Here is an 18,992-nt window from a genome sequence, read left to right as displayed (position 1 = left end):
TTGGATGGCCACTGGGTAATTTTGTTTATTTCCTGTTTCCTTTTGGAAAATACATCTTTTTTTGATCTTAACTTTACATATTGGGCCAGTTCAGCCGCTTCTCCTTAGCGCTTCTTGCAGGATCAGACAATTCACTAAACATATCCTGTTGTCCTCAGGTCTATATTATAGTCTACTAGATAACATTTTCTGAAAGCAGACTAAAATAAAAATAAAATCCCCAAATAGATAGCACCATCAAAATATCAGTGTGTTTTTGTAAGACATTTTTGGAGATTATTTGGTCAACAAACTGTTAAATCTTTAAGTATCAGAGTAACTTTCCTGTCCCTGAACAGAACATTTGGTAGAACAGGAGGTATTTCAGCAAAAGGGTGGTCCTATGGTAGACTGCATCTCAAAGGGTCTAAATGGTCTGTACAGAAATACAAAGTTTCTAGGAATATAATTCCACTGTGGAAAAAGAGATCTTCTTTATATAAAGTGGGAGAGAGCTAAGGCTTCCTTCTTTTCATCCACTATGAAAATTAAATGTAAGGGTATTTCCTGCAGAAGATAGGAGAAATACTTGTTGGCCCAGACAAGTCGTTGACAATGCATTTGTTGCTTCTAAGATGGAAGAAGAGCTACATTGCCTTCAGCAGATTTAACATGTAAAAGCTGTGTCTGGCTCCCAGTGGACAAAATAATTATAAATTATGCTGTGCCTTTATGCAAAATTGTGCTTTATGCAAATAAACACTTGAGAATTGAGCTAAACCTTGAGATGGCATTACTGTGGTGCATTATCTTCCACCTTTGCTTTCCCATCTTTTAAAAATACCTTTTTTTAAAGCAAATGCAGAAGGATTGCATAGTGTTAGTCTTCATCGCTCATTTATGAAATCCCAAAATGCTTCAATTCCATCCAAAAATGCCGCAGGTTGCAAGAGATGGCATGATATATTGTGGTGTTAGCTTCTTAAGATTTATGTGATGTTACTGTGAGGTAAGAAGTATCAAGTGTTTTGGAGTGGGTTGAAAAGGTAGTATTTTCTAAGAGGTAAATAGAAGTATTGTTCTCTGTTGAGTTCCGTCAAGAGACAGAAATACAAGAATATGAGAAATTCTCTTTGGATCTTTAAGCAGCTGGGAGCTCTTGTATCACACTGTCATGACTTAAAATAGGATTTCTAGCAGAGGGAGGGAGGGTAAGGAATACTTGATTTCTAGAACAGGATTTAAATGAAGATATGAATCTGGAACATAGTATATTACTGTTTTTATACGTTGCATCATGTGTTGTTATAGTTTAAGTGGTCTGTCTTAGAGAAGAAAGCTGTCAGTGCATTCATGTAAATCTGTGTTGAGTTTTAGTTTCCAGAGACCACCTGGAATTCAAGCATAATTCAGAAGCATGGGGTTCTTTCTGTGGGCTGTAGCTGCATCAGCTTCAGGTGTCAGAAATCTAAATGCTAAGATACACTAAAAATAACACTTTGAGTTGCTCACTTACCTTTGCAGAGGCTCAAGCCATGTATGGAAAATTAATCCAACTCAGGCATTGTGTGTTAACTAATGGAGAATGATTATCTGTGACTTAATCTCAAGAAGAGAAGTTGCAAGCCTTCTTTTGGTTTTGCAAATGGTGTCCATGAGGCAGGAGGAATTTTTCATACTGACATCCTTAACTGTTGCATCTAAAAGGTGTGATCTTGGCTAGAAATGTGCAGCAAGGCTCGTAAGGGAATGAAGTTTGCAATGATGGCTAAAGGTATGGTGATCTTAAAGTAAGACTGTTCCTCATGTTAAGCTGCTATGGAGGCTAGGAAAGAGTTGTCAAGTAAATGCATAATAAAATAATGAAGCTTGTAATATCCACGTTCAAATGATATACTACTCTACCATGCCAGTCATCTTAAAAGAGTGTTAATAAACCTGTGGTTGTGTCAGGATATGATGCACCTTGTTGGTAAGAAAAAGGGAAGTTTCCACAGCACTGGCAGTTCTTCTCACTTCCCTTTAGAAGAAAGAATGCCTCAGTGCTGACCCTTGGTGTGAACTAGCGCTGCTGAGCTCCAAGCCAGTTGCTTTTCCCACGCCATTTCCTAGGAGCAGGAGCTTGAATGCACAGAGCAGCACATCTGGCGAGCAGCAGCTGTGGTAGCCTGTGTCACACACGTGTGGGTCACCCCGTGGTGGTTTTCAGAAAGAGTTAGAAGTTGGCTGCAGTGAACAGGAGCTAGAAAAGTGGTGGTAGTAGAGAGTTTAGGAGCCCCAGCTTTGACACCCAGGATGTGTGCTGCTGTGAACAGCTTTAATGACCATCTGAAGGCACAGGGGAAAGGACGCTCTACACACTTCAGAAAGTCATTGTTGCATTGCTGTGATGATGTATCACAAGGTAAGGAAGAATACATGAGGTGCAGAGGTGAGCAGACAGAAAAGCCTGTGGGGTATTTCCTCTGCTCAGGCCCATGCAAGCTTGTTTGAAGAGTGGACAAGGCCACTCTTTTGGGGACAGCAAGTTCATGATCATAGAAGGAGGCTGGTCTGTGCCTGCTGGTCCTTGGGCAGTGATCTTGCCCTGTCATGTTTAAATTAGAGTGTAGACACGCCATGGAGCATTAAGTTCAGTTTCTGGCCATCTTCCTTTGACGTGAAGTGCAGTTTTAAGTGAGTTACTTAGGCCATAGTTTCATTATAGTGCAACTTTAATGACAGTGCTGGCTTAAGGAGTTTCTATCCTCATACCTTTGTAGGCTGTCCTTCAAATTATGGCCAGGCAGACTATTGGAAAAGCAGTGCTGTGACTGGAGCAATGATCTGATCCGGGTGAATGCGGCTCCTCGTATACAGAATATTGTGCCAGCATACGAGAGCAAGAGTTTGGAGGAAGTAGCAGAGTAGAAAACATTTTAATTGCATTTCATGACCAGCTGCCTATGCTGACTTAAATATTTATTTTGCCCTTTGCTTGCTCCCTCCAGAAAACAAAGGTGATTTGGCCGAGTCCATACAGTGAAGAAACTGTGGGTTGCTGTCCCAAGATCCCTCTTTCAGTTGGTGCTTAAGGTTTTAACTTTTATATTTTTCAGATCCTGTTCTGCTAAGTATGTAACCCTGAAACTTCATATAGCCTGTTAGCTACTGTTCCCTCATACTGGTTAGACATAACAAACCATCTCTAGGTTTGCACTTCAAGGACACCTTGTCATCCCAGACCCCAAAATATGTAAACTAAAGCCTTTGAACAGGGCGGCAAACTTGGGGTAATTTCTTCATTGCCTGAGATTTTAGTTGGGGAATTAACCCTGATATGCAAATAGACCAAACTTACGAAAGTGTGAAAAACCCATGACCCAGGATTCATCTTGAGTGTAGCCTCTTGACTGCCTAAAGAGTAGCCTCTTGACTGTACCTTTGAAGACCCTTCAAATAAATACCTGCTTTTATTCTCTTAATCTTGTGTAACCTCTGTTTTCAAGTAGCCACACTTCAAGGCATCAAGTAGTGAAGTAGTATTGTTTGTAATCTCTCTTAACACCTCCTTTCTAGGAGAGCTAAAATGGAAGAAGAAAAATCCAAAGCCTTGTCATGTTAGGCAAAATGCATCTTGCACGGAATATAACTGGGTAGGAGTGGGAAGGATGCACAGAGTATAACTGTGGGGAGTCACTGTCACAGGGTTAAGATGACTCACTAGGTTACACATTTGTAGATGAATTCTGCTTTACAGTTCTGCATGTGCATTTCAAACCTTAGAACACCTGAAGTCTGAGTCCAGACTTAGCAATCCTTTTCATTTGTGCATGACTAACTTAAGCAAGCAACTAAGAGACATGGGAGCTACATTATAGGAAGGAACAGGATTTTCAGACTTGCATTTTAAAAGAATAATTTGTTATATATATAGAGAGAGAGAGAAAACAACTAAAGGATTTTTAGACCGATCCATCTGGCAGGTAGCAATTGCAAAATTTTTTGGTATAATTTTCTGTATGAGAATGTAAGAGCTCTAGAGGTGGAAGGGTCAAGGACTCTTGCAAGAGAAGGTCAAATGAAAGTCTCAAATGTCTGAAATGCTTTATTTTGGAAACACTCTTCCCAAGTTAGATGAGAACAATGTGGTTGTAACCTTGGAGAAGCAGAGGAGACAGTACCAAATGTTATATATTTTATGTCCCTAGTAACTTGACAGAAAAGCAAAAGGCACCATTAACTAGCAGTGGCCAGAGATGTGTGCTGACCACTAGCGACAGCACTGACCCCTCCTTATGACTGAAAAGACCACTTTCTTCAACCAGGTGATCACTTGCCTGTTATATCTAGCAATTTATTCTGGTTTCTTTCACTTCTTTTTCCCATTCCTCTAATTTTCAGTCTCCTTTTGTATTTTCCCCTGTAGTTCTTTTACCATCTCTGCCCGTTCCCAAGCCTTATTTTTTTTAATCCCCTGTTCTTTCCCTGCTTATATAATAGCAGTGATAATTATACATAATAACCAGATAACACTGTAACAATAAATAGTTAGGAATCTTCATTCAGGCTACTGGGTGACCTCTCACGTTGTTTCACAAGGATGTTGTTTCCTTAGTGGCCCAAAATGCTCAGTATTTTACATAGGTTTGCTCATTAATTTTGACTGGCTGAATTGAAAATAATGGGCTATTTTATTATTAAAATAAGATGAAAACTTGTTCCAGGTAACTTACAGATTTGAGATTGAACAGATTTGTATGCAGTATAGACAACATCTTGTCTTTAAGCTTTTTCCTTAGGAGTTGCCACATTTCGCTCCTATAGTTAGAAAACTGTAGAATTTAGATTTGCCCCTTTTGAATTTTTGCTACAGTTAGTGAAGGATTTAAAGCTTCTCTTCAGTGATGAACATATAGATAAGCGTTTGCTGATTAGTTTCGTCTTGTCCTCAGATGATAAACATGGTTTTGTAATCTACTTTCTCCCTAGGCATTTATTAAATTCCACAATTACTGTAGAAACAAACATATCTGCTACTCTTGCTTATATAGTTAATCTTTGGATCAGCAATTGATGTCCAGTTAATTAGAATATGGATGCAGAGAATATATTTTTCAGATTGAAAAAGCAATGTGGTTTGGTTTGGGTTTTTTTTTTTTCTCAGAGTCCTTTTCTTTCTTCCTTGTCTCCTGCTTTTGTAGTTTTGAGTGAAGTCTAAAGAAAGAAGATGATGTGATCTAGAAGGGAGTAATTTTAATGCAATGGCACAGTGTCTGTGGAAAACACAATGGTTACTGTCCAAGAGTTGATGTTCTCTTGGCAGAACGATTTTAAATGAGCAGAATTAATGTTCTTTGTTTTTCCAGACTGTTGTAATGGTACTCTGATTCTCATCTAGCCAAGGTGTATTCATGGAGGCCTCTTTCTCCTTCCCCTTCTTTGTTAACATAAACAAACTACCTTAGAAACAAACTACTGTGTCCCATGCAACTGATAAGCCACGAGGGTAGTTCTCAGAATGAAAATATCTCATTTTCCTTGTTTGAGACATGACCAGTGCTTATGTAGTATTTACAAAAATAATTCCCAATTAGTCCAAATAATTTATGCTTGAATAGAACTATAAGATCTCTGTGGATTTTTCAAATGTTTCTACCACTGTAGTTTATTACCTTTTTGCAAGGTAATTTTTTTTTTGTGAATTGATTTTTTGACAGTGATATTTTGTTAGCAAACTTCTAGTTGTGCAAGCCCTAAATTTCTGTGCAACCTGCAGAAATGAAACAGGAAAAATGATGATTCAGCAAATGCTCTCTTGTACAATGCAACCCCCAAACATCAGAAAAGTTAATTTGCCTGTATTAACTAAATCTTAGGATTAAGACTGCTTGTCAATGTAATTTCTAGTATCTGTATCTGCTGCAATGAACTGAAATGTTCAAGTTTTTTATGGTGCTGTTTAGGCTATGCCACACCTCAAGTTTCTCAGAAAAAAATGGTATTAACTTGGTTCTGCAGCACTGTAGTTGAGGTCTGGTAAACTGTGGTTCCTGGAAATATTTGAACCATGATCCTGGGAGATAAAAGATGAAGGTAATATGTAACTTAAACACAAGTTGATCTACAGATTCTTCAAAGCAAAACAAGCTCTCCCTTTCAACTTTTTAAAACACAACTGGTAGAAGCAGAATTCTAAACTATTTTACTTCACCCTCATTGCTTTTGCATTCCATTTAACAATCAGCACCTTAATGCTGTTCTAGACTAAGTTGCTGCATAATGGTAAATAAATTTATGATTTTATAGACTCCATATAGCTGCACAGTCGCTATGAAATGTCTTTATATGTGAACAGTGGAAGCATAGAAACAATTGAACTGCCTTTGAAACTGAAAATCCCAATGAGAGACAAAATATAAAACTTCAAAATAAATTAATCATTAATAAAATTTTATACCTAGATCACAGGTGTTACTGTCACACAGGTAACAATGATAAAATGCTTATTTAAATTAATATTTATGTCTTTCCAGCTTATATATTCATATGAGTGCAATATTAAAAGATTGTTTAATTATCCATTCTTTAAGTCTTCTGAGATTCAGGAAAAAAATCACAATAATGAATAACAAGAGAAAAATATTATAACTGTCAGTCATTTGTATAATTCAATTTTTTAACAGCACATGATTCCGTTACTAGGGAGATTAATAGAGAAAATATAAGGGTTTTTTTCCCCCTGAAAAATACATTTAGAATGCCATGATTGGTCTCTTCCACAGAAAATAAAAAGAACATCTCTTTAGTTAACACTTTGCATTTTTCAACAAAAATTTAGACAGTTCTGAAGAATTGCTTGTGAGAACAGACCATGGAATTTAATTGAGAATTCAAGTCCTAATCTTCCAGCCATTCCTCTCTGTTAATACGGTAATATCAGTAAATGCCAAGTTTCTGAATCTATGTGTTAATGTGGGATCTTAATAATCAACAGCCAAAACGAGTCTTCCTAGTTCAAGGCAACTGAAATAAAATTGAATATTTACAAGTAATTCAATTGGAAAAAAAAGAAAAGCATAGCAAAATTAAAAAAAAAAAAAAAAGAAAATTCAAATAATAATGTTTTAAAGCATTTTCCTTTAATGTTTTCTCTTTGCAATGTTCTAATGTTTATTCATGATGCCCCCCGCTCAGAATGTGCTTTGTGACTCTTTAGTTAAAGTCAACCAATAAAACCCAGAAGTGGCTTTTAATGCTTTCTGTTTGAAAGTAATTGGTCAACAGTTTAAATAATTTATATAATTGGTCAACAGGTCAACAGTTTAAAATTCTAACATATATATTTGAGAGTAAGATAACTATCAGTTACTGCTCAAAAGAGGGACTGCATTGCTACGATGAATCACTGGTTTGATTCAGCTCTAAAATAGTTCCATGTGTTTAAGTTAGGATTGAGTAAAAGTTGTAATATTAGTTGTAGAGCTAAATTATCTGCTGCAAACCGTTTGCATGGTTTTTATAAACAAGTTTTCAGAAATGCTTTGATTACCCACTTGAGCTTTCTTTTGAGTAATCCAAAATAATACCTTTCTGTAGAAAGGTTATGCAGCTAAAATACTTGAAAATTACTTTGTTGTGCTGTTCCAAGTGGGCTTACAAAATGTCAAGGATGATGCTATTTCCAAACCAAAGGAAAAAAAAAAGAAATCAACCCTTTTTTTTTTTTTTTTTTTCTGAAGCATGACTACTGTAACTCCATGCATTTGGTTTTACTGTTGTGACTCATCCATGAATATGCTGTTTTTCTCCATGCTGGGATACTCTTCAGTGGGCTTTCTTTAGGACAGAGGCAGCAAAATAAAGTGGGTTGTATTTAAATGTTTATTAATTTTAGTATCTTTCTCCTCACACAAAATCTACTCAGCTTTGTAGTTTGTGAATGTAGGCATTTCTAGTAGGATGATACTCAGTCCTGTGGTGCACTATGGAATTGTCACAGAACTGAACTTCTGGGACCCTTACATGATATTTTCTTCTAAAATGCAACTTTTAGGGCTGTCTACCAACTTCTTTTTTTCAAATATACTTCAAAACAGTAGAGTGTGAGTTCTTTTCCTGAGTACTCAATAGCTCAATATGTAAGATACTTAGGCAGCTCTTCACCAAAAACTGGAATGCCAGTTTAAAGGAAGCCAACAGCCTCATCCACTTAAGTGCTTGAATGCTTTCATAAACATGTCTTAGGTCTGCATCATGTTTATAATACATAAATATTAGCTACTTTGGCAATCTGACCATAACCTCTGTATGATTTTTGTGTAGGAACCCCTGGAAGGCAATAAAAATTTTTACTCTGTGTGTGTCCCCCAATATTTTCTATTTTAATGCTTGTTTTCTCTGCCAGTTTCACTAATAGGAAAAAAGGAAAAGAACCCCAGGGGACTGATCAATGCAGTTGCTGATATAACTACACTTTGCCTATTTCTTTTGAAATTAATATTTAATTAATTAATGGTGGACAAATAAGTCAACAAAAGATTCAAAAATGTGCCATATATGCCTTACTTGGCTACATATTTGCACTTCTGATTATAACAAATAGTTTGTTTTGTATCATGACATTAAAAAAAAAAAAGGCATTTTACTCCAGTTGTGGTTAGATTACTTTTTAAGCTGTGTTTTATAGTGATTCTTAATAAAAATGAGAAGTTAGGTTCTAACTTAGAGTATAGTAAACACTCATTTTTTTTAAATAATAACACATTGTTTTCTGTTTAATGGAAGAGCTTTTTTTTTTATATGAACTGCTTAATCTATTTAAATTTCTCTTAAGGAAAAGTCATTCATGTTAATAATATGTCTAGTAAGAAATAATGTTATTTTTCTGTTATGTTCTGTCATTTTTACCTCCTCTTTTTGCTCCAAGAATTTCTGTATATATTTTTTAAATGAACTTGAAAGACTGTCAGCTGAGTGTTTCAGAAAGTTAACTTGCCATGTATAGCCAGACTTTTGTAAATTTTATATCATACTGATGGATTGTCAGAAAAGATACTTTTGAAAGGTCACTACAGTAGCAGAATACAGTTTTAAATACAGATTTTTCATGCTATAAACAAGGATTGATATATAAACAAGATAAATTTGTATCAATAAACACTGAAGTGCAGGAAAGGATTATCTAATTTTCAGCACATTTTAGATGACTTTAAAAATAAAATATAAATGACTTATAAACAAATGAGTATGGTTCATAACTTTGTCATGATTTCCACCAAATCATAAATAGTAATTGAATATGTATGGGAAAAATCATGAGAAGAATATATTTTGGTGAGGAGTATAGGCAGACTTTGAAGGATGATATGGATTTACTTATTAAAAAGATCTCATAAATCTGTTTCTCAGTATGGAAAATTTGCTGGGATTTTTAACACAAAAGGCAGAAAATCGGGCAACAGCAAGGAAAGACTGGCAGTGTATGTGTGTCCCAATGTAATATGCAATTCATAATACATATATGTCCATTAAAAAAAAAAGGTTAAGGAAAAATACTGCCATGATGGCAAACCAGCCCTGAGATCCAGATCAGCCCTGATGTTTTCCTAGATTGGAAGCTCTTTGATGTCATAATGAAAGCAGTGGAATTTCAGTACGAATGTGTAACCTGTTCTGCAGGAGTGATTTGTTGACCATGGTAGATGACAAATGTTAGATAGACGTGCTCTTGAGGTGCTGCCAGGCCTGTTCCTTCTGCACACGAGGCTTTTATAATGTGTTTGCCATTACTTACACACAGCTAAATGGGAATACCCCTATAATTACAGTTTTGTGTGTCCAACATCAAACATCTGAAAAAACATAGATCTCTGGTTATGTGTTGGGATTAAACCACGGGCTGTGTGTTATTAGCTTGCTCGTAGTGCTTATTGCAGATTGTAACTACATTGTTTGTAAATCTTGCATAATATCCTAAACCATTACTGCTCTTGTCCTGTGTCCTATCTTTCATCATATTTTACAGGGGTTGTGTTTAAATTATATTGCTGTGGAGGCTTATCAGTTTTAAATTTTTTTATACCATGAGTATGAATAGCAGCCATTGCACTTTGGGAATTTCTTCAATGTGGGCAATAACAAGGAATATGTACAAACCGGCTTCATCACGGTGAGGTTGATGAAATGCAATGTGTTGCTTTGTGTCTTGACATGCCTGTGGTTTGTATGCAGTATATTGGCTTAAGAAATGCAAAACCTGAAATGTATTATTGCTTGGAGGAAGAAAATCAAATACTTGGAAGTGGAATAATTTTGAATAGATTTGATGACATTTACTTTTCTGGAAAAAAAAAAAAGATTGGTCAGAGTATTTGGAAAAGAGGGAAGCGTTTTTTAATTAAACAATAATCTCTCAATCCTGCTTTGCTGTCATCATCTTCACAATTTTTGTTAAGTTTTTCTGTGCTGATGTGTCTTATGCTCTAAAAATTATTTTTCTGAACAACTTCAAAATTATCAGTAGATGAAAAAATTTATTTTCATTGGAATGTGTTTACTTACTGAGGGGAAATTCACCTAATTTTGCCATAATTGAGATTAGAGGGAGAAAAAAAACCAAACAAACAATAAAAAGAGGTGCTTATTTAATTAACGATATGATTTTTCACTGAAATTGTGGAGAGGATAAAACTTTGCCGTAAGGGCTTTAGGATTACATCGCGTAAGATTTGGAAGATAAGAGCTAAAGTCACACCTACACTGTTAAGTTTGAAGCAGCTTTTCCTGTATATCTGGAGGCTGGTTCTCCTAAGTCCCAAGAAAATATTATGGTTACTGGTGCATTGGTCAAATAACACAGTGGTGTGTATCACAAAAAACTGCAACGAAGGTACCAGTTGCCATTGGTAGTTTTTTTAAAAAAAAAAAAAACAAATACCAGGAGTTGGTAATAATTACTTTGTTAAATACTTGACACTGCGACATTAAACCACAACCAGCTCCAGATTCATGTCCATTAGGTACCTTGTTACCTGTAAATGTAACAGAAATTATTCTTGGTCTCAAAAAACTGGAGCAGTGAGGCAGCCTGGGAGGTCTTTTTCATTCCTCCCGGCAATCAGTATGTGAGCAGTAAAAATTGGCCTGCCTAGAAAACAGAAGCTGGTGGTTACTCTAAGTTAGTTTCAGAGAGGCATATGCCTGTGCTCTTAGGTGGTGTTTTAAATTATTGTACTAGTAATAGATAAACTGCTACTTTTTCTGTGAGACAGTTTTGACTCCCTTTGCCCCCCATAATAGGGGTAGTCTGTCTAATACAGAGATGTTTTCCCAGATCAGTAAAGAGGAAGAGACTTGCTACCAATAAAAAATAACAAGGTTAATTAACTACATTTGTTTTCTTCTCCGAAGAAGCACGAAAAATTTAAACTTTGGCATCATCAGGGTTTGTCTTCTAAAGGAAGATGACAAAGTTTGGAGCTGGTGAACGAGGCTGATGACAGTCACTACCCACACCCTTTGTCATTTTCCTTTTAATGATTTACTATTTGCCTGATCATTAGCTGGGAAGAAAAAATGTTTCCATAAGCATACAAGACATCCAGGCTCATATCCCTAATTACTATTCTTTGGAGAGATGACAGCACATTTCACTGTAATTACTGCTCAGCTGGATCTGTGCTTATGAAAAAGAACTCATTTCAGATTATTGTATGGGATGTTAGGATGGCACTCTCTAATGCGTGGTGTTTGAAACCAGGAAAAAATAGACTTGATATTCTTATTGATTCCTTAGTGTAGCAAAATTATTTGCCACGGAACTTGTGGGTATTCAGTTTCCTTGCACAGAAACGGAAAAGCTCAATGTTAAAGAAAAGCTTTCAAACATAATTGAGCTCAGGATTAGATCAGATTGCTGAAGGCAGCTGGATTAGTTTAAAATGCAGCAAACCAAGGTTATGGCTACTGTAACTTCAGCATGAAGAGAATCCATGCTTGTAGGTAGCAAACTTGCCCAAAGCATTTTAGTATGTCCTTAAAATGCCATCGTATTTAAAAGCTGACTAGAAAAACTGGAAGGTGCTGCTTGAAGTATGTGATATCTGGGTGTGTAGGTGTCTCCTTACTTATTTTATGATGCAATTAAGTTGTCGTTCCACTACTTTCATCATCAAGAAATTTTCCTCAGATGCATTAGGAGAAGTTGCCTGTGTACAGAGGGGAGCAGTACGTAGCCAATAATTTCTGAATTATTGGTCATCTTGGTATAAAAGAATGCATATTCAGTCCTATGCTATGTTTTTCAATGTGTGAAGGAATTTCATTAAAAGTTACGAAAAGAAGTTGTCCATGCCAATTTTCAGGACAAAACAAAGCATGGCAACATGTAACTAACACCTTACACTTGTCTTAACCTAGTTCATTAACTTAAAATTCAGTCCAGTGAGCGTAATAAAATTATGTATTGCATCCTGCTAAAAAACCCTAACCGAACAACCAAAACAGCTGTCTTCCTGTGAATTCTGGAATGTCTTTTGATAGTATAAATAAATGCTGAGTCAAGAATAACTACACAATGTTTTGCCAAAACACTTGCACTGTATGTATGACAGCTTACTGAATAACAGCCATATATTGAATCTAAATTAAGATAAGGTAGTTTCTTATATCTTAAAACCTTTCTTAAAATAATCTTATAAGATTTCTTATATCTTTCCATTTTGAAGATGTTAGCACCTTTATAGTTTAATAGAACATATTAATGGGTGTTTTGCTTAGTAAAACTTATTTAATATAAAATTAAGTGTGTATCAGAAACTATTGTTTGAAACTATTGTATTGTAGAAAAAATAAAATACCATGAAATGGTCGTGTTAAAAATTTGATTGTAGCCACAATATGTTATGGTGCTTTATGACACCTCATATGTCACCACATATGACATCAAGGATCTTCTTGCCAAAAGGCAGACACCTCAAAGCAAGCCAAGAATGTTTATTGCAGTAAAAGAAAGCGTACTGACTCAGGAACTTCTAGTAAAGGGAGACAAGGGCCTTCAAAGAAAGGTGTTGGTGTTTATACCTGTGTCTGTACAGCTGGATTTGTAAAAGAGTTGGAAGTATTTGCTGCATCATTCTAAGATTATGTTTGTATGCCATGCTTGTACAGGAGCTGGAGGTATTTGCTGCTTTATACTGAGAGACAACAGCTGTGTTCATGCCAGCCCTGACTTATGTTGTGACCTCCTTTCATATATTGCCATTAGTGGTTGAGGTGACCTGTCTGTCCCTTATGACAAAGTAGTGAACTAGAAATAAAAATATGTTGCAGGAGCAGAGTTTGAGTTGGATGAGCAATCAGAAGTGGAGTGCAGCCTATAACACAGCTAAAGCAATACATAAAAATTCTTCCATCGAGAGGGAACGATGGCTATTGCTTTGGCTTGTGCTGCTGCCTGTCTCCACCTAAACCAGCATTTCCAGCTCCTTACCCCTCTGACACTTTTTGTTCTGTGTCTTGTGCTGTATTTATACTGCTGAAAGCAGAGCTCTATGTTTCACTGAAATCAATCACTAATCCCCTACTATTGGGAAGACTGAAAGCTGAGGCAAATACCATTAGAGCAATGCCATTGATTGGTATTCCAGCAAACGTGTTAGTTTGTCTGCCCAAAACTGTTGTCTAATTATACCTGAACAAGCAGAGAAAACAACACCAATTGCCACCAGAGCCTACAAGTGAGTTAATATGCTATTTCTCATTGTAGAAAGTGTGCCTGTATACGTTTAAAAAACCAATAAAAATTGGGGTTTGTGTTTCTGATACAAGGCATCTTCTTTACTCTTCATACACATTACTGTCTTCTTTATAAACCACATTTTGTATATGTGTAAGATATCTACTGTAGAGTCCTGAAAGGGACAAGAATTTAAAGAGTCTGTCACTGTTAATTTTAACTTTTGTATCTTCTACTCCCAACTGCTTAAAATAAAACCTGATGATAACTACGTATTTTTTAAGTTCAAAATAAGCAATGCGTGGGAAATTTTAGAAAACTTGAGCAGGTTACATCAGTCAGAAATTGAACTCAGTTTTTCAGAATAAAAGTAGTTCCTCATCTCTATTTTTAACATTAAATAGTTCCCAGGTGAAATCAAGAGCTCTTTATATTGTAAGAGTACTTGAGACTTTTTTGCTGGGATGGAGATCTATATTTTAGACCTGTGCCCCAAGATGTTGAACTTACTCCTACATAACAAAATTTTTAATGAACATCTACCAAAAAAGCATTAGACGAGAAAATGGATATTTTTAAACAACAAACAATCTTCATTAAAGTTGAAGCTTTAAATTAAAGAACAGAATTGGAGCCAATTTTCATTCTTCCAGAGAGCCTCAAATCTTCTATGATCCAACCTGGTAACTGTCTCACCTCGTTTTATTCTTTCAACTCCCACTGCTCAGACAGGGTCTCTTCCAATTAGCCTTCCCTGTACAAGTAACAGATCCATGGTATCTACTGGATTGTTGGGGAAGTTAGACTGGTGGGTTATAATCACAGGCTGGGTGATTTATAGGTTTCTCTGTGTGGGAAAGTTACTGCTCAGTGAGCTGAGGTTTGAATTTACAGTAGTGCTAGCTTAGTCCAGTTCCGTTTTTAAATACAGTTGGGAACAAGCTCATTTGAAAGTGAACTTACAGTACTTAGAGTAGGTTACCTGCCAAATTACTCAGCTATAAATTCTAGCTTCAGTTTGTGAAAAGGGGTTGGGGCCTTGGTTTTTTGGTTTTTTTTTTGTTTTGTTTTTTTGGTTTTTTTTTTTTTTTGTGGTAAACAAATGAAATTTTTATTTTTATTAAAACCTACTAATTGATACTTATGCAATGTTTATGGTTTTATTCTATTCAGTTAACCCGGTCACTGTTGCTACTGTTATTAACATATATGGCTTAGCATTTTACCTAGGTTCTATTCTAAATATGTTGACAATATGCCTTAAGCACAAATGATGTTGCCTGCTGTCATGAGGAACGTTCTGTAATTGACCTTTCTGCATTCTGCATATACTGCAACATTATAGGTGTGTGTGTTCCTCACCTGCACCGGAGATATTGAACAAACATCCTACTACATGGAGCAAAATAGTGGCTTACACAGTTAATGGAAACCCAGTAAAAACGCTGAGACAAGAGAGCAAGTAGCTCCATCAGAACTCAAAATGATGGTCCAGCTAGGATGGGATAGGAGCTTCCTTGAAGGAGTTTTGGGTTTCTTTGTAAGAAGACTGGTGGTTTCGTTGTGTCAGAAGCCACCTATAATTATTTAATACTACTAATTTCCTTCAGCTTCTAGAAAGACAAAGCTGCCATGTACTTCTTAAAACAAATAGGCTTCTTGTTTAAGATTTCATTAGAAGCATTTCTTTGTCCTAATTCATCTGTAAATATGGTGGTGTAATGCTTGCTTACACTTAAGAGAGTACCTGCCAGTGCTTTCAGGCTCTTTAATGAAAGGTAACTTCATTGCAAATTAATTTATGAATTTTAAGAAACTCTGGGTGTGTTGTGTGACAGAGTTCATGTTAGTATGCCAGCTTGTAGCCCTTGTAATATGAAGCTTCTAAATGTCAGATGTGGATCCCTAACAAATGTGCTTATTTTAGAGTTAACCTGTGGCATCTGATTTTTTTCTTCTCTATCCCCTTTCCTTGTTAGACATGAATATTCCTGAACTCTCAGGAGCAGAGAGTGATGCCACTTAATGATTTCAAATATACTATCTTGACAGGTATCTTTTTACAGTGTCAGTCATTGCTATAAGATCAACTCCAGGTCCAGTGATCAAAAGAATAAAGTTATATGACCAAGTTCAAAAAATGAACTTTAGGGCTGCTTGTTGACACATACGTAAGTTGAAAAATGTTTCTTAACAACTGCAGTTAACCCAGCTTTCCAGCAGATGACACTTTCACCAAAACCCTTTAACCTCAGTTCACATAATTTCTGATTCCTTCTTTTTTCTCCTGTTGAGCTGTCATTTTGTGTACCCTTTTCTTGAAAGGATTCTTTGCTTGGATTCTTGATTACTGCAACCTCTCCATTGTTCCCAAATTTATTAGTGATGCAGTGGAACTGCATTAGTGCCATTCACAGGTGTTCTTTCTGTGATTGCGATGACCTGTTGTTCAATCCTCACCCTTTCCTGGTGGCTTAGTAGGCAATTGAAAGCTAGGGAGATTTTTGACCCTTATCAGGCACACCACCTGACTTTGTAAATTCTCGTCACATGTCAGTCTATTGCAACATAAGTAATATTTAAAAAGAACACCAAGCCTACTGTAAAAGGCAAATGTAGTCTTACTGTTGTAAGTCCAACATTGAGGTCATTAAAGAAACTTAATAACGTAAATGGCTTAAATTCTGAAAGTGCCTAAATCTTCATAGTTATGCTATCTTGCAGAATTTTCAGGCTTGCATATCATCTGCTTTGTACATGTCAGAGAATGCTGGATGTGTAAGATACCGTAGTAATGTGGAGGACAGCTTGAATGATGAGTAAAGTGTGAGGGAAAAAGATGGAGGTGGAGGGGAAAGCACCCTCAGCTGGGACCAAGGAATCGTCAACCTCAGCTTGGCACACCTCTCTGCCAGGCAGGGAGGGGAGCTGTTTCTATCCAGGAGGAGACACTTCACACAGATGTCAGCAACCTGCCTTGGAAGTCAGCAACTGGGACACATCAGTCACTTAGAGAGGCCATAAACTGAGAGGCAAAACCTTTCTTTGAACTATATCTGTGTCTCCTGTTTGTGCCCAGTCTCCCATGGCTCTTTTTTTTCGGGTTGTGGCCCTGTTCCATGGATGACCCAAATCCAAGTGATACAATGCAGGGCTTAGAAGGCAAAAGGAGTAAGAATAGACTGAGTGCACCAAGAGAGCCAGAATGCTATGATTTTCTGCCTTGTTAAAGGTTCTTATTTTAGGTGCATGAGACTTGGGCTTGAGTGAGAGGACCAACCAGTCTGATAGCTGTGAGCTGGCAGCAGCAATTGGATGGCTCTGCAGACACTGATAGGCAGGAACTCAGGTATCTGGGAGGCTTTGCTTTGGGGCTGGGCATCTATATAATGATCCTGCAGAGACAGATAGGCACCAAAGCAGCTTCGAGGATCTAAGCAAGCATACTTACTAAAGCCAGTGACTCATATACATACAGAAAGTGTTCTGCTCCTGATTCAGTTCTTTATTATTTTAAATGCTTAATTAAGTCTCTTTGAACCCACAGGTGCAGTCACTTACTGATGCTTATTTGTTTTCTTTTATTTGTCACAAGCTTTCATTTACCAAGATATTTTAGTCAGAAGATTGAACTAGATGTATTTGAGGGGATTTTAATATATTCTTGGAAACTGTGATCAACTCTGGTACTTTTCTGTTCTGTTCTCTGCATGCTAGTATGTGCATTTGCTTGTAGGCAGGTCTCTGGCAGCTGACTCGACCACTACCATTCCCATTTTGCAGGCTGATTGAAAGGTGATTATGTGTGTATGGCTGCTAAATTATTTCTTATGAAAGAGTGTCGTTTTGAATTTTTCATTTTTCAGTGAGTTGAATTTTAATAATCAAATGGCAAATACTAAGAAAAAGAAATCTTTCAGATATATGAGAGGTGAATGAAATACTTAGGATTCAGACTTTTTCATGTCTGTCTACTGACTAGCCAAACATCTATAATTTTCAAAATACAAACACTTTGAATATTACATTCACTTCTATATGCATCAGTCATACAAAATTTTTAACCGCTCTCCTCCAAACCCACTGTTGATGTGCTGATTTTTTTTCTTTGCTTGAATTTCTCTGAAGTTGTTTCACAATACCTGAGCTGTTAGGTTATGCTTACTAAGTTATTTCACTGTTAGTTAAGCCTTTTCATTTCATGGTTTCTTAAAGCGCCATCTAGAATCCAGGCAGTTATGCAAATCACTGAACATCAGTCATTGTGTCTGAATCTTTCCATATCAATTAATTATTTTTGGGGTTTAGTATTTTTTGTTTGTCTGGGGTTGTTTTTTGTTTTCTTTTAAGTTAGGGGTTTTTTTAATCCAAAGCAGAATAAATTTGAGGGATTCAAAATATATCTTATGGAGTAAAGCTTGGCGTAGAGGCATAAGAAGGATAGGAAGAAACTGTAGCACATGTTCATTCTGGTTTTGCCAGAAGAAATTTCAACTCCATGTCTCCTATTTGCAGGCTAAAGTCTCATCACTGAGAGTGCAAAGAGAACACTGTTGTGGTTGTTTTGTTTTATTTTATAAAATATGCCTGGAACCTAGATAAAATAACACAAAATTTGTGTTAAAGTATTAACATGGCTTTTGTTCACAGATATTGTTGGAAATGGTTTTCATACTTTCAGGGGAAGGGAGGGGGAGTAAGCTAAGAAGCTGCAAAACCGTGTGCTAGGAAATAAATACTTATGTAACTTATATAAATAACTTATGTAATTTTTTAGGCTAAATTTTATTGTCAACTTCAATTTAGTGCATGCTCTCTGCATGTTTTACAATTTAGTTGGAAAAGTTTGTAACTGATAATTTTGTTTTGACCTCCCCTTGGAGGGAGTGCTGTGCAGACTTTCTGAAAGATGGGCTTTCTGCTTATATTATGATAAAAATGTCCACTGCTTATCATATTCTGAGAGTGTAAATTCAACTTTAGTCTAGTGTTCCTTATTGTTTTCCGTAGCTGTCTGAAGAAGTCTAGCCAGAAGGGAACAGTAGGTGCTGGGATTTAAGGCAGCTTTGGGTGGCTACAAATAATGGCTTACCCTGAAATGTGTTTAGATTCATCCTGGCTTTAAAATCATTTTGAGAGAGGGCAAGCTGTGGGAGACTGAGAGTACTGTGCTATAGGTAAGGTACCAAGATCTCTTCCCTCCCTTCAGCCGCAGGACTCTCCCTAATAATGCTGGAAGTAAAAATGAATCATTTATGAGCATCAGTAGACACATGGGTGGGGCCTCTTTTAAAAC

Source organism: Corvus kubaryi, unplaced genomic scaffold (genome assembly GCF_017639235.1).
Source record: "Corvus kubaryi isolate FWS band 111438036 unplaced genomic scaffold, C.kubaryi_AGA036_p1.0 132, whole genome shotgun sequence".
NCBI lineage: Eukaryota > Metazoa > Chordata > Aves > Passeriformes > Corvidae > Corvus > Corvus kubaryi.
The sequence above is the reverse complement of the archived record's forward strand: the minus strand, read 5'-3'. Positions refer to the sequence as shown.